The sequence below is a fragment of the Zingiber officinale genome, chromosome 1A, assembly GCF_018446385.1.
Source record: "Zingiber officinale cultivar Zhangliang chromosome 1A, Zo_v1.1, whole genome shotgun sequence".
Taxonomy (NCBI): Eukaryota; Viridiplantae; Streptophyta; class Magnoliopsida; order Zingiberales; family Zingiberaceae; genus Zingiber; species Zingiber officinale.
In genome coordinates, this window is record NC_055987.1 from 103,406,594 (window position 1) to 103,421,697 (window position 15,104).

The 15,104-nt window shown below is 35.7% G+C and overlaps 2 long non-coding RNA genes across 2 annotated transcripts; both read right to left on the reverse strand.

The window, feature by feature from the left end:
- Positions 1 to 9,058: 9,058 nt before the first annotated feature.
- LOC122008116 lies at positions 9,059 to 9,543 on the reverse strand. The gene is made up of 2 exons (XR_006119187.1): positions 9,383 to 9,543; positions 9,059 to 9,139 (listed from the first exon to the last, which is right to left on the reverse strand). It is a non-coding gene; the product is annotated as an uncharacterized LOC122008116 (long non-coding RNA).
- Positions 9,544 to 11,585: 2,042 nt separating this feature from the next.
- LOC122008122 lies at positions 11,586 to 14,455 on the reverse strand. The gene is made up of 3 exons (XR_006119189.1): positions 14,388 to 14,455; positions 11,747 to 11,822; positions 11,586 to 11,611 (listed from the first exon to the last, which is right to left on the reverse strand). It is a non-coding gene; the product is annotated as an uncharacterized LOC122008122 (long non-coding RNA).
- Positions 14,456 to 15,104: the final 649 nt, after the last annotated feature.

A 15,104-nucleotide genomic window follows, 5' to 3' on the forward strand; every position in this document is an offset into this window, starting at 1 on the left:
AAGGAATCGAGCGACATCTCACGGCTCCCTACACACCCCAACAAAATGGTGTTGTGGAGCGCCGTAATCGCACCGTGATGGCCATGGCAAGATCTCTCCTCAAGGGTACATATATGCCGGCAAGGTTCTGGGGAGAGACGGTTAGGCATGCTGTCTATCTGTTAAACTGTCTCCCAACTAAGGTGCTAGGAGAGCGCACTCCATTTGAAGCTTGGATGGGGAGAAAGCCACATCTCTCCCACTTGAGAGTGTTCGGTTGTGTTGCATATGTGAAAAATACAATCCCTCACCTCAAGAAACTTGACGACAGAAGCTCACCCATGGTATACTTGGGTGTCGAGGAAGGCTGCAAAGCTCATCGTCTATTTGATCCAAGGCATGGCAAGCTACAAGTAAGTAGAGATGTGATGTTTCGAGAAAATTGTGAATGGACATGGAATGTAGGTGCCAACAATGAAGAAAAGGTACCAGAGTTTATGGTGGTGGATGCATTCGGCACCGACGAAGTGATTGTTGCAGCAGACATTCAGGCCCCAACGGAAGATGTCACAACACCGGCAGTAGCCGTGATACCCATGACAGGAGCGTCAAGTCCATCTACACCATCATCGAATACCCATACAGCTTCCTCGCCTTCGATAACAAACTCACCCGAGTCTTATGAAGGACCGGTCCGTTTTAGATCCATTGTTGATATCTACGCCAACACTGAGGAAGTGGTTGGTATTGATGAAGAAGAGGGTGAGGTGATGAAGGTGATATCCGAAGAGCCGACATGTTATCAAGAAGCTGCAACTGAGGCTTGCTGGTACAAAGCAATGGAGAAAGAGCTAAAATCTATTGAGATGAACAATGCCTGGAACCTAACTAAGCTCCCATTAGGCCACAAGCCTATCGGCCTAAAGTGGGTGTTCAAATTGAAGAAAGATTCAGATGGGAAAGTCGTTAAGCACAAAGCAAGATTAGTGGCTAAAGGCTATGTACAAAGACAAGGCATCGATTTTGAAGAAGTGTTTGCGCCTGTCGCTAGACTTGACACTATTCGAGTCATTCTTGCGCTTGCGGCAAATCAAAGCTAGGAGGTACACCATCTAGATGTGAAGTCAACATTTCTTAACGGAAAGTTAGAAGAAGAAATATATGTCACTCAACCAGAAGGGTTTGAAGTACAAAATTAGAAACATAAGGTATACAGGTTGTCCAAGGCCCTCTATGGGCTGCGGCAAGCTCCACGAGCTTGGAACATGCGTTTGAACAGGAGTCTGGAAGAGCTTGGCTTCAAATAATGTACTCAAGAACATGCAGTATATACAAGAGGTGAAGGAGAAGGAAGTATACTTGTTGGAGTGAATATCGACGATCTCATCGTGACAGGAAGTAGCACAGAGAAAATCAACAAGTTTAAACAACAAATGATGACAGAATTTGAGATGAGTGATTTGGGTCTTCTCTCCTACTACTTAGGGACTGAAGTGGAGCAACAGAAGAGCCGAATTTTACTTAGACAATCAGCTTATGCCAAGAAAATTGTATCTCAGTTCAAGATGGCAGACTGCAATCACTACAAGAAAATATGGCTTCAGAGACAAAAAAATTTGATTCTGAAAGTCATTTTTCTGTCTCTAAACAATATTTAAAACAGAATATTCCGTCTCAAAATTCCGTTAGTGAAAGCCCCGTAGCTAATTTTGAGACGGAATTATTCCGTCTCTAATTTCATAAACCGATTGAAAAACAGTTTATATATTTGTTTTAAATTTAACCAAATGAAATTAATTTCAAATATGAATTCCATCTCTAATTTTGTTTTAAATCCGTTGTTAGTCTGTCTCAAATTATATAATAAATATAATCTTAATTTGTTTATAATCCATTTACAATCTTGTTTATAAATCCGTATATAAAATTCGTTTATACTTTTGTTTTAAATCTGTCATTAGTCTGTCCCAAATTATATGTTAAATATAATTTTAATCTGTTTATAAATCTGTTTACAATCATCTTTATAAATTCGTATATAAATTTTGTCTCTCATTTTGTTTTAAATTTATTATTAATCTATTTCAAATAACATGTCAAAAATAATTTTAATTTGTTTATAAATCTGTTTACAAAATTCATATTTAAAATTATCAATAATTTTTTATTATATTATATTTTTATTTTACTCTTCTACATATTATTTTAGCAAAAACAATCACACATTTTAAATAAATTAAAAATATTTGAAGCAATTAATTTTTAATCCAAAAATATCACATCATCCAAATATTCATATTATCTAACTAAATCTAATTTTTATTTCATTTATCATGATCCTCGCGGGGACCAGATCCTCCTGGATACAAATGATTTGTATATCCAACCTCTTGAATCATCTTATGAACCATCTCCTTGAGATTTTCTTCTCTTTGTCTACCGTCCTCCATAAGTTTTTCTTCCCTTTGTCTACCTTCCTCGATAAGTTTTTCTTCCCTTTGCCGATTTTCTTTGATAACGAGTTCAGCAAAGACAACAGCAGTGAACAATAAATGTCTGCAGTGAACAACACTATGTAGTATAGATTACACTATACAAATAAAATTTCTGCAGAAAATATCAAGCGTGACAAATTTCTGTAAACAAAATAAAATACACCAATACTAATAGCATTACACCAGTATGCATGCCTCATATGTATCTTCCTTTCATATTTTAACTCAAACAAGCATTACACCAATACTAATAGCAGTAAACACTAGCATTAGGCGCTATACAGTACTTAGATCACCACTGCACTTGCATATTGACAAAGCACATATAAGCAACCGATACATTTAATGCACTGGTGTTTAAAGTTCAATGACTTGCAAAAAGGCAAGTATATGGAGAAGACAAACAAAGCTTGAGGCACTATGCAGTAATTGAATATTTCTAGCATCCGTTGTTGTCCATACAATATAGCATTAGGCACTATGCAGTAAACACTAGCAGTAAAATTCAGTAAACACTAGTTTTGTAACACAAACAACAGTAACATCAATAACAGTACACCAATACTAATAGCACTAACACCAATAGAACAACCATATGAAACGACAGAATTTCTAGTACACTAGCATAAATAGAACATTACCAAAAGAACAAACAATAGCAGTAATAGAACACTAGCAGTAAAATTCAGTAAACACTAGTTTTGTAACACAAACAACAATAACATCAATAACAGTACACCAATACTAATAGCAGTAACACCAATAGAACAACCATATGAAACGGCAGAATTTCTAGTACACTAGCATAAATAGAACATTACCAAAAGAACAAACAATAGCAGTAATAGAACACTAGCAATACATAACCAATAGAACAATAGCAGTAATAGAACACTAGCAGTAATAGAACAATAGCAATTTATGAAACAATACATAACCAATAGAACAATAGCAGTAGCACTATGTAGCAATAGAACACTAGCATAAAGTAATAAACGACAGTAAATGACAATAAACCAATGAAGATCAAAATCAACACAATAGAATAACAGTACACCAACGAAGAACAAAAAGAGCAGTAAGATTCAGTAAACAACAGCAAATGTGAAAAATTTCTACAAATATTTTTTATTTGTAGTAAACAACAAATACAATTTAGTAAACAAAATTTCTACAAAATTCAACAAAGGCAACAGCAGTGGACAACAAATTTCTACAGTGATCAGCACTATGCAGTACGGATTATACTATGCAAAATACTAGCAGTAAACACTAGCAATAAACACCATGCAGTAAACACCAGTACTAACACAAAGTAATAGCAGTAACACTAATAGAATAGCAGTACACTAATAGAAGCAATAAATGCCAGTACACCTATGAAGATCGAAATCAACACAATAGAATAGCAGTACACCAATGAAGATCAAAATCAACACAATAAAATTGAAAAGATTGCTAAACAAAATAGCAATTATATTTAATTATAATTTTCCATTTCACTAGCACTATTATTAGAGTCGTGATCTGTTTCATCTTGTGTTTCTTCATCTGATTCAAAATCTTCAAATTCTTCCTCCATTATCAATAATCTTAACTCCTCCCATGATGACCGGTTATGGCTGGTCCCAAACCCGGATAAAGGAGGAGGGTTGCGTTAGGTTGCCAGCCAGCGTCAAACTATGGTAAATATTCAATGAATGAATCCATTAAACTATTATGCTAATGCTAGGTTGTTCCCCAGAAGGAACGCGTTGCAGGGTCCGACTGTAACGTCTCGGCAAGGACCGCTACATCTCCAGAACTCGGGTGTAGTGATAAATATGCAAGAGTTCGCGTTACAGGGTCCGACTGTAATGTCTCAGCAAGGACCGCTACATCTCCATGAGAACTTGGGTGTAGTGTTAAATAGGCAAAAGTTCTCACACCATAGGTTCGATAAGAACAAATATGATAGGAAAACTAATAATCTAAGATTTGGAACATGGAATATAGGAACTCTCACTGGTAAATCAATGGAGGTAGTAGATATGATGATTAGGAGAAAAATTAGTATTTTATGTGTACAAGAGACAAAATGGATAGGCGAGAAGGCAAAGATGATAGAGAACTCGGGTTTTAAGTTATGGTACACTAGAAAGAGTAAAGCAAGAAATGGAGTGGGTATCATTGTAGATAATTTGTTAAAGGATGAAGTTGTAGGAGTAGTTAGAAAAGGGGATAGAATTATAACCCTTAAGATAATAGTGGCGAAAGAAACTATGAACATAATTAGCGTATATGCACCACAAGTAGGATTAGATGAAGCTACCAAATCAAGGTTTTGGGAGGACTTAGATGAAATATTACAAAATATTCCACCAAATGAAATGATTTTAATAGGAGGTGATCTAAATGGGCATGTTGGAGTGAAAAATGAGGAATATGAGAGAGTACATGGGAGTTATGGGTTTGGAACGTGGAATGAGGAAGGGAAAACTATATTAGATTTTACGATAGCATATGACCTTATATTAGCTAATACATTTTTTAAGAAAAGAGAAGAACACTTAGTCACATTCAAAAGTGGGAATAATAAATCGCAAATTGACTTTCTTATGGTTAGGAAGAAGGATAGAAAGATTTGTAAAGATTGCAAAGTCATCCCAGGAGAAAACTTAACTACCCAACATAGGGTAGTAGTGTTGGATATACGCCTCAAACATAGTATCAATAGAAAGAAAATATATACAATTCCTAGAATTAAGTGGTGGAAGTTAAAGGATGGGAAACAAAATATATTTAAGGAGAAGGTAGAAGTACAAGCATTAGGTGAAATATACGATGACTCTAATACAACTTGGGATAAGATGGTATCAAAGTTGAAAATAGTAGCTAAGAGTGTACTTGGTGAGTCAAAGGGGCATGCACCACTAAGTAAAGAATCTTGGTGGTGGAATGAGAAAGTACAAGAGAAAGTGAAGGAACAAATGAATAGCTTATAAGGAATTATATATTTGTAAGAACGAGGAAAACTTAAAAAAATATACAATAGCCAAGAAAGAAGTTAAGAAAGTAGTGAGTGAAGCAAAAAATGAAACTTTTGAACGGTTATATCAAGAATTGGATACAAAAGAAGGGGAAAGAGATATTTATAGAATAGCTAAAGTGAGAGAAAGGAAAACAAGAGATCTTAGCCAAATAAAATGTATTAAAGATGAATGTAATAAGGTATTAGTAAATGATGGAGAAATAAAAGAGCGGTGGAAGAGATATTTTCATCAACTTTTTAATGAAGGTTTAGGTGACCAACTTAACTTAGGTAATTTAATTAGGTCAAATGAGCATAGAAATTTTAATTTTTATGCTAGAATTTAAACTTCAGAAGTAAAACAAACTTTAAATGAGATGCACAATGGAAAAGCCGTTGGACCAGATGATATTCCGATAGAGGTATAGAAGTGCTTAGGGAAAGAAGGTATTGAATGGCTTACAAAATTATTTAACATGATATTGAAAACGAAAAGAATGCCTAATCAATGGAGGATAAGTACTCTAGTTCCTTATATAAGAACAAGGGAGACATACAAAATTGTGCAAACTATAGGGGTATTAAACTAATGAGTCATACTAAGAAACTTTGGGAAAAAGTAATAGAAAAAAGATTAAGGAAGGAGACCACAGTGACAGAAAATCAATTTGGGTTCATGCCTGGAAGGTCGACAATAGAAGCTATACATCTCCTTAGACAATTAATTGAAAAATATTGGGAGCAAAAACAAGATCTACACATGGTATTCATTGACTTAGAAAAAGCTTATGATAGAGTCCCAAGAGAAATTATATGGAGAATTTTAGAAAAGAGAGGTGTTAGCGTAACATATATTGAACTAATTAAGAATATGTATGAGGATGTAACGACCAGAGTAAAGACTTCAGGCGGAGTAACTGAAGCATTTCCAATAAAGATAGGGTTACATCAGGGATCAGCCCTAAGTCCCTATCTTTTTATACTAATTATGGACGAACTCACTGCGCACATTCAAGATATAGTACCGTGGTGCATGTTGTTTGCAGATGATATTATTTTGGTAGATGAGACACGTGAAGGAGTAAATGCTAAGCTAGAATCTTGGAGGGAAACACTAGAAGGGAAAGGTTTTAAGCTTAGTAGATTAAAGACAGAATATATGGAATTTAAATTTAGCAATATTAGAAGTAATGAAGCAATTGTTAAGATAGGAGAGGACGAGTTGCCCGAAACCGAGAGATTTAAATATTTAGGATCATTTTTACAAAATGATGGAGGGATTGAGAGAAACGTCTTACATAGAATACAAGCAGGATGGGTGAAATGGAGGGGAGCATCGGGTGTTTTATGTGACCGTAAAGTACCTCTTAAACTTAAAGGTAAGTTCTATAAAACCGCTGTTAGACCTGCTATGTTATATGGAGCTGAATGTTGGGCTATGACTCGAGCACATGAGCATAAGATGAGAGTTGCAGAGATGAGGATGTTAAGGTGGATGTGTGGACATACGAAGATGGACAAAATAAGAAATGAGAGCATTAGAGAGAAAGTCAGAGTTGCATCTATTGAGGATAAACTCCGAGAGACACATTTAAGATGGTATGGACATGTACTTAGACGATAAATAAATGCTCCAGTTAGGCGATGTGAAACTATGATAAACATGCATATCAAACGAGGAAGAGGAAGACCAAAAAAGACTTGGTTAGCAACAATAAAACAAGATAAAATTTATTTAAATATAGATGATGATATAATAGGAGATAGAGCTCAATGACGTAAAAGGATTCATATAGCCGACCCCACCTAGTGGGAAAAGACTTGGTTGTTGTTGTTATTGTTATTGTATTATCAATAATCTTGAGTTACAGGTTGAGTTATTGGAGAAAGAACTTTAGAAACAAACTGGAGTGATTGAATTATTTCTAGCAACCATCACATTAGCTAAAGTTGAATAAGAGAAATGAACCAAGCTAAGAAAGAAACTAGAGCAGTTATCAAACAATAAACCTCCAAAATCAGAAGAGCACTTCAAACAATGTTGACCATTGCATCTTATTAATTTAACTTGCTACTGATGCACTTAATTATAAATTCACAATTCATCTCCAAAGGCAATTTTCTTTATTTGAAGTTAATTCTCGGATTTGTTTCCAATCTAAATCGCTCGCACTCTTTTCCTTTGCACTTTATATTACATTACAAACTTTGGAGTATTTACACTTGCTAAATGAAGATGAAAAAGAGGGGAAAAGTTTGGTTAATCTGGAAAGATGCTAAAAGGAATGTCTATACACTGAACAAAGAAATAACTCAACTAATGCTAACAACAATTATGAGAAATCTCCAGACTGCATGACGTAAACTACCAACACACGACAAAAAGATAACAAATGAGAATCAAGATAAAATATCACTACAATAAAAACCTTCATAGCCACCGGTTTTCCACCGGTGTCTATTTCATTTTCGACCGATGTCTATGAAGCCGACGTTAAAAGTCTACCATTTTAGACATCGGGTTAAAACCAGTGTAGTATCACTTAACGACACCGGTCTTCGAATCGGTTATTAACCGGTGTAGTATCACTTAACGACACCGTTTCATCAACGGTGTAAAACCGATGTAATATTGTATGTTAATAACACCAGTTTTGGCAGCGGTAAATGACCGATGTAATATTAGTTAATAACACCGGTTTTACAGCGGTGGAAAATCGATGTAATATGTATAAGCACAAATTTGATTTCCGAAACAATGAAAAACCAACAATAAAAAAAAATACACAAATATTCACAAATTATACAAATATTCTTCATTCAATAATATCCATAAAATACACAAATATTCACAAATTATATAAATAATCTTCTTACAACAATATCCTTAAAATACCCAAACATTCTTTTTACATCAAAAGCTAGCTAATAGATATCAAAATCAAGGTAGAACATTCTTTTAACACATCAAGGTAGAACCGCACTTCAAATGTAATCTAGCATGCATTCAGCCCACTCGAACCGCACTTCATCAATTTCAACTCTGGAGTACTTGAGATTTGTAAACTGTAAAAACACATAAATAATATATTAGTAAACCAAGACCAAAAATCATAGTTGAAAAAATAGTAAGAGCACCAAGTAACAAGATGACTAATTTGAATGCTTAAAAAGAGACACATTCATCATTTATCTCAACCACATCATATAGTGATAGATTTATCATTCCTGGGAACTTAATATATTCCAAACCAGAAATTATTGCAACAAAGTTTTCTCATAGTTGTAATTTAATTAATCAGTACTTGATGGAGGTTCAATCTTTTCATATTCAGAATATCATTCTGAAACGTGAGTAAAAGAGGGTCGAATTGGAATAACACTTGTTTAATTATGCACAAACAGCTAAGAATTTTGAATTTAAGTAATAGCAATAAAGTTAAACTAGATAATTTGGACAACGTATGATTTGAACACATCAGAAACAATTCAAAGAAATGTCAATCAATAAAAAAAAATTAAAGAAATCAGTCACAGGACAACATCGAGACTGAGGCAAAATGATTAGCTTGCCTTTTGTGCTTCAGTCAAGGTGCGACCAAATCGAGGAGGAGCAGGCCTCTTAGTTAGTCTTTTTACATCTACCTCTGCTCCCCTGTTAGAGTGTAAAGAAATGCAACAGAGAGAATAAGAATCAGATAAAAGATAAAGAATGTATTAGGAAAAGTGCACATTGTGTCTACAAACTCCCTAATATTCTGAACATTTAAATGTTCCTCTCTTCAAGAAGAAAAGTACATGGATATATTACTGGATGGAAATCCCTAACAAATATTTTCACCATTTCATATTTAGGTATTTCTGCCAGACTTCACAACACGACCCCAGTAGATCATACCTGTTTACTACAAAATAAACAGAGTCTGGCTTTGCTTGGATAGCTGTTTTGGTAAAACCCAGCTTATCAACAGGCCGCAGCTCATCCCCAAAGAAGCTGCTTGTGTACAATACTTGGTCTCCAGCCCTAAGTCCTGCCTTTGCTGCATTTCCACCAAAATCTACTGCCTAGAAAATAATCAATCATGGTACATTAGTCAACCAAAAAAGATTAACCAAATGCCTATCGATATTATATCACTTGATTGGCGTTCTGTTTTATTATGTAGCATTAGAAGTGACAATAGTCTTGAATAAAATTCAATGCAAAAATAAGATTAACATATCATCATGATGAAAATGAGAGCATTATGGTAACGTCAAGCTACTGGCTAACTTTATCTAGAAATGAAATCTATGCGAGAAACAGATACAAAATTTAAACAGAAACAATCAGGGTGAAAAAAAGACATCCACTCTACATCTTGTCGATGGAGCCAGAAGCCCCCCTGTCTTTGTAGTGTTGGTACTACTGTCTTTTATTTCAGGAACACATTTGTTGAAGTGAGAACTATAAACCGATTAGCTGCTTGTGAGAATGCATGGTATTTTGAGTAACATAAAAAAACTGGTTAATAGATGTTAGTGAGTCATTTGGGATCAAAACTCTGAAACTTCTTGGACAAAAATCTGATCAACATCAAAGATACAATGTTGTCTCCTGATGAACAAATGCAAGGAATTAATCATACACTAACAAGTCAGTGTGAGCATGATTTAATAGTTCAATTAAAATAAAATCAGTACCTATTTGCTTGATCAGAAGAACTGCTTGCTGCCTCACAAGGCGGGATATTAGATCATTTATCAAATGTTACTGCACATCTACAATACCATGAAAAAGATAACAGAGCGTGACTCAGCATCCAAAAAACTTGTCAGGTTTTAACGATCTAGTATGAAAATAAAAAAAGTTCCGACTAAGTATAAAGTTATAATCACATCTTGTGGAGTTTGAAAGTATAAAGATATATTTAACATGGACCTGATGCATCATAACATAAGCAAAACCTTTTTGTAGGAAAACCCTGCGGCCAACAAATAATTCTGGCACTTCTTCAAAGGGTGCCTGCAAGTAGACACAGGTCAGTAGAAACTAAGGAAACATTGTTGTAGTAAAAAAGAGAGTTTAGACTAAAAACAAGTAGATAAATGGTACCTTAAAAAAGAGTGTATCAGCTGCAAAAAACAATAAAAATTTGTCAAATTACTAGACATAACAGTAAAAGCTATAAATGATTGAGCAACTGGTATCTGTGTTACTTTCAAACAGAACAAAACAATTTATAATCAGTTCCCTGGAATTTGATAAGAAGATAAATTGACAAATATATATTGCATCACAAGAGTTTTAAGATGACTTATTGAAGTTCAATCTTGCCCATTACTAGTTACTAGTAGCATCACAAATATAAATCTGGTAGGTAATGACATACCATTCAACGGTTGACCAATAGAATGCGCAACTTGGGTCAATTTTTCCTTTACAGTCTGCAATGCAATAAAAAATATTTTCCTATAAGTACTAAAAGACATCTTAGATAACCCCATGGCCAAAGAACATGAGAAAAATGCATCTCGATAGAAAGAGATGTCTAAAAATTTGTAGTATTGTAATATGACCAGAAATATGGTGCATAAATTTGCAGTCATACCTCGAATTCTGCATGACTAATAGCCTTATAGGGTAGCTGAAATTCAGACATGAGTGACCTCTACGAGCAATAGAATATAATTTTGGTAAATGAAATTAGATAAGAGCTCCAAACCTCATACAAGGTATCCAGGATATACCTATGACTCGGGGCTTTCTAGTCGGAATCGATAGCGGAAAAGAGAAGTCTCCATGGAAAGAAACCATTTCCTTAATTCATCCCTAGGAGGTGAAGGAGATAACACTCAGGAAAGATAGTGTGATATCAAAATAAAACATGACCATAAAAATCAAAACCTACATTCTACAATATGCAAGACGAAGAATGAAGTGTGAAATGATATCTTTGTTCATGACCTCTGATGGATCTTGATGCCTCATATGTGCCCTCCATAGTTTAGTTACCTAATTTTCCCAAAATAAAACATATATTTAAAAGTAAAATGAACGATCCAAACAAAATCACATGCAATACCAATTTCTCCATCTCTTCGGGCCTTTTTCCTCAGGGCAAACCATCTGAAATACCCTGCAGGACTTCATGAAAACAATCGAATATAAGTTACCAACAAAGCCAAATAGATGCAGGATAGGGAAATTGATCAAGGAATGGGAGGTATACAACGAACCACAAACCCTAGAAATGGGAAAAGATGAGTTTTTGCAAGGTACCTCGGAGGCGATCTATGGCGTAGAGTTCAAAATCTTAATAATGGAGGACTTCGTCGAGTTCATCAAATACAAAATCCTAAGTAAACTTAATTTGTTAGAAAATGGAAGGCATAATAACCTTTTGAAACATTGGTAAACTCTAAACTCAAATTATCACTCTTCAAATATCAAACAATGTATATGTTAGTTTTTAACCTTGTCATTCTCATATCCAATGCAGTGTGGTGACATCTCATAGTGAAAGATAAAAAAAAACAAGTATATACGAGGTTTATGAGATTTATATTCCAAACCAAGTTTCTGTTGGAATTATTTCCAACTATGAATTTATTTTAATGTGCTTTGTGGTTGTCAAATGTCATCTTTAAGACAGAATTATCAATCAAATAACAAGTGGAACACATTTTAATTAAGGGCAAGGTTTGTTCTATTTCATTCAGATTTCCCCATGAGTGGTTTAGCATTTGAACCACAAGTACTCATAACATAGATATAGGTATGCAAGACTTTGTAATAAGTCTAAAACTCAAAATTCTACATAGCACGTTTCCAGGTTAAATCCAGAATTTATACCATGTAGTTTGGCACATTACTTCACTGATAATATCTAAAGCCCAATGTGGGACTTCCAATCAAAAGCCTAGAGAACTTTAGATCCTTAAGGGAAAAAAAAGTTCAAAACCATGCCAAGCTATTAACCTGTAAATCATTAGTGGAAGCTCTTAACTGTGCTCATTACTTTTGCTACAAGAAAGTAGTGTTGGGTTTTTCGGGCCGCGAAAACCGCTTTTCGCGTCGCGGAAACCCCGAATCACCCAAAGCCGTAGATCCGTGGAAGGAATACCGAACGAAAATTACGAGTACGAGTTTAAATATCTAGATCTACTCCTAGATCTATGTGTTAAGAAGTATACCTTGAAGCGTGCCCTTTTCGCGTTCCCGCTCGTCCAAGGAATTGCCGGATCTCTAGACCGTCAAGCGTCGGTCCTCTAGAAGTATCCACACGGACACGTAGATGGAGAAAACCTCACACAAAGGTGTGCTAGCACCTTGGTAAGATTCGGCCAAGCAAGGAGGAGAGGGAGAGGGAGAGCTTGAGGAAGAAGAAGGAGTAATCACTTGAATGAGCAAATTGAATTTCTCATTCAATCAAAAGTGGCCGGCCACACTCTATTGTAACTCCCCTCATTAATGCATTAAGTTGTCATCAAGGAGAGAATGTAACCTCCATGAGGTGGCACTTACTAGTAACTCCCATGAGGTGGCACACCATGATGATGTGGAACATCCTCATTGGTCCACCTAATGCCAACTCACCAATGAAGTGGCAAAAGGTCAAGTCAAAATTGACCTTTGGTCTTCCTTCTCAAGTCAAGTCAAACTTGACCAAATCTCTTCCATGGTTGATCAAATCTAACCATTTGATTCAAGCCAACTTAATATAATGAATCTAATTCATTAAATTAAATTAATCTAATGAGTCATAATCTAAATTAGACTCATTGTATACATGAATCAACTTGAGTCTAACTCAATTAGTCCAATTTGGATTACTCTTAATCCAATTGGATCCATCAAATTAATCAAGTCCACTTGGTTCATCATATGAACCTAATCTCCATCTAATTGTCCTTAGTGTGTGACCCTATAGGTTCTTGTAATGTTGGCAATGCCCCTAAACCCATTTAGGAGCATAAGTAATGAGCGGTATCTAGCAACGCATCATTACTACCCAAGTTACAAGAATGTTCAGATCCAACATCACCTTGTGACTACTAGTTGGGACTCCTCACAATATATGACAAGTGTCCTTCTATCCTAGACATCTAGATTGACCAATGTGAGGCATAGACCGTGTCATCCTCTGACCAATCTAAATCTTGAACTCTAAGTAGACTCACTAAATCAAATGAGCTCAATATCCTATATTGACTCATTTGGGCATGGCCATGCACTTCGTGGTCTCACTCTATCAAGAATACCGATGTCGCTCCCGTCATATGGGAGGGATAGATCCCATCTACATCACTCACATCCCTCTGCATAATTTGTTATATACCCAGTAATCGCCTTTATAGTCCACCCAGTTACGGGTGACGTTTGACGAAACCAAAGTACATAACTCCTTATGTAGGGATCCATGGTGACTTCAGGTCTAAGGACTAATAGTCATACTAATAGCCATATGAGAAAGTATATGACACTCATATAACGATCCATGATACTTTCTCATGGCGGGTCATTCAGTATACATTCTCCAATGTATACCCATGTGTCAGCTTGATATCTCTATATCCATGACTTGTGAGATCAGGTCATCGAGCTGACCTACATGCTAGTCTTATTGCATTAACATTGTCCCTGAATGTTAATACTCGACTAGGAATGATTTAGAGTAGTGTTCCCTATATCATCTCACTATCGATTCAACTAATCGATTGATATAGGTATGAACCTTCTACTCAAGGACGCTATTATACTTAGTCTATTTGGCACTAATACAAATAAGTATAATAACCAAACAAATACCTTTATCGATATACAAGAATATGATACAATGAGTCCATACAATCATCAAATGATTGGCTCTAGGGCTCTAACTAACAAGTAGGAAAGGAAAATGTACATTAGCTAATCTCACATGAATGATAGTATCAGCACCAAAGTTGATCCTCCACTGGAGCATCTCAGACCACATATGAGTAGCTTTTTCAATATTGAACCTCGTGCCTTTAGAAATCTGGAAATGATAAGTCAACGGTTCAAAAGAAAATGTGTAGCATTGTAACGACCCGCCTTCTACTAACTAAGTTGTGAGGCCGGACCGTCACATTATGCTATGCTAACTATTCCATGACCATCACTAAGTCTAGGTGCAGAAGTTGTACTAATTAAAATTTTGCTAAACTATTATCATTTCTTGATTCTATATATGCTAAGGGGTGTGATCTAAACCATTCATGACATATATTACATCCCCCAATGGTCAAGGAACTTAACTAAGAGTTTCTTACTGAAATCAGGCCTCCCAGTCGATCCACGGATCGATTGGAATGGCTTGATCGATCCATTGATCGATCCAGGTGGCTACTGTATGTGGAACTCTGGTTGGATCGATCCAGTGATCGATTCAGTACGCTACGGTGCTCGGGGCAATATTCTGGATCGATCGGCTGATCGATCCAGACTGGCCAATCAATCTAGTGATCGATCCCAGGGCTTTCTGTTCGCGACCGAAAGCATCCGGATCGATCGGATGATCGATCCAGAAGCTTACTATTCGCGGTACGAACTTCTCAATCGATCGGCTGATCGATTGAGAAGCCTCCAATCGATCGGCCGATCGATTGGGGTTTCT